The sequence below is a fragment of the Hydra vulgaris genome, chromosome 15 (genome assembly GCF_038396675.1).
Source record: "Hydra vulgaris chromosome 15, alternate assembly HydraT2T_AEP".
NCBI lineage: Eukaryota > Metazoa > Cnidaria > Hydrozoa > Anthoathecata > Hydridae > Hydra > Hydra vulgaris.
Genome location: NC_088934.1, coordinates 17685719 through 17687906, shown reverse-complemented (window position 1 = coordinate 17687906; position 2188 = coordinate 17685719). Strand labels below are relative to the sequence as shown.

General features: G+C 27.3%; 1 non-coding gene across 1 annotated transcript; it reads left to right on the top strand.

Moving 5' to 3' along the window:
- The first annotated feature begins 278 nt into the window (after positions 1–278).
- LOC136092494 (U5 spliceosomal RNA) lies at positions 279–397 on the top strand. The gene has a single exon (XR_010644413.1). It is a non-coding gene; the product is annotated as a U5 spliceosomal RNA (small nuclear RNA).
- The last annotated feature ends 1791 nt before the right edge of the window (positions 398–2188 follow it).

Below are 2188 nucleotides of genomic sequence, written 5' to 3'. Positions count from 1 at the left end.
ACTAAATATTAAATTTTTTTATTTGGTTATTATCATTTTATTTTGTTTTTATGTGTTTTGAAGTTTTACTTTTTTTTTTTTTACATTTTTTCAAATGTAGCATAAAAGTCTTTTATGTTTCATTTGAACAAATGTAGCTTAAAAGTAATTTATGCTACATTTTTCTATTAAAAGTAATTTATGTTTTAAAAACGCATCGCAAAAAAGTGTGTTTTAATATGCACCACAAGCATAAAAGTTATGCATAATAAACGATGTTTTTATGAACACTTAACATTTAACTCTGGGCTTTCTTCATAACTCGTATAAATCTTTCGCCTTTTACTAAAGATTTCCGTGGAGAAGGCCATTATAATGAGTCTATAACTATTTTTCTCTGGCCTGCTAACGCGGGCCGCTATCGGTACGAAAAAAAAAGTATTTTCTGTTTAAACTATTTACTTAATGCGTAAATTCTAATAATAAAATCTAGTTAAATCTAAGCATAAACTGAAGTAGTAGTGTAGAGCGAGCAGGGCTAGTTGCACAATTAAAATATCTCAAAAACTACGCATCACATGACAAAAACATCTAATGGATGAAAGTTAGGAAATTAGAATGTTAACGCAATGCGCTACAAAATTTGTTGGAAAGCAAATGAGTAAGATACACGGGCCCTTTTTCTATTCTAGACCAAAAAAATATTTTTGCTATTTTCCTCTTGGATGCTTATAAATTTTTTATCTGTCATCACTTAAGTGTTGGTATTTTACCAATTTATCGGACTTAAATTAAATTAGCCGTTTTTTTCTAAGTCCTATTGTTCTCTTTAAAACCTAACTAATGCGTCAGGGTTAGTTATATACTAGTCGCTAATACACTGAGAACAGTTCCGATAGAATTTTAATTTTTTTTTTTTATTATTGTCTTTTCTATTTTATCTTTGTTTTGGTCCGTAAAGGACATCTTTGTAAAACATTTTTATTAATATTTTTCGTTTTATAATTTACGTTGCCTTGTGTATACATTTGAGGGTGTCAGCAAAGCAAATAGCCAGATGACATCATAAAATAAAGAAACGGACATAAATGCGAACATAATTTTTCATTTCTTAACTTCTTTAATATAACTATTTTCATTTGTTGGTTGCAGAAAATGCGCAATTTAAAAAAATGTTTTATTTATTTTGTTATTCTTTTGTTAATATTTAGAAAGAAAAAAATTTCATTGGTTTTCACTGACCGTTTGATTATACTAATAAGCTATAATTTTTTTTCAGTTTGTTTTGAATTTTATAAAGTGTAGAGACTGTGAGTCTTTTCCACTCATACTTTTCTTTCCTCTTCAATATATAAAAAGGCGCTTTTTTAAAATTATATTTTTGTCCTTCGTTTAAAATTTTTATTTCTCGAATTTTTTTTGAGTCCTGTTATAATAACATTGATTTCAATCTCAGTCAAACCAATTGATATAGGATTTAAAAATCCAGACTGAAAAGTTTTTGCTATTTTCGCTTCAAGAACAATATCATTTTAAGTGTGTACCTTTTTTAGGGTCAAACATTTATTTTTATTATTTTTAATTTTGTTATTAAAAAAAAGTGGCTGACTTAGTATTTTCTCTATTTCAACTACGGGTACCCTGCTATCTTTTTAAAAAGTATTTTACAATATAAAGAATTTGTTATTACAGTCAACTTTCAACATATATGATTTACATAAAACACACGTACTCTCACACTCGCACACAGCAAACCTTATATTGAATGGTTACATACTTTCTACATGCATCAACAACTATTAATAACAAAAGTGGTCATTTTTAAAAACTAGTCTATTAAACTTATTCTTAATGGTTTTAGATGAAATAATAATAAATCAAAACTCGACGTAGATATGACGTAGATATTTACCCACAAGATAGAAAAACAAAAAAACGCCTTTATTTTCGGTGTTATTTACTGCTTAATCATATCCATAAATTACACCCAATAAAATAAATAAATTTTAAAAAGTATTATCACATCTTCTGTTTATCATTTGGCAATAAATTACAGGGAAAATAAATTAATACAAAATAATCACCAATTAAATAAAAATCAGCTAAAACAACACGGCTCTCGCAGTTGTTAGCATTAAATGCTAATAACCACCCGGTGTGTTTTACACAATTATTTGATCAGACTTCTCGGAACATTCTCCTCCATCAA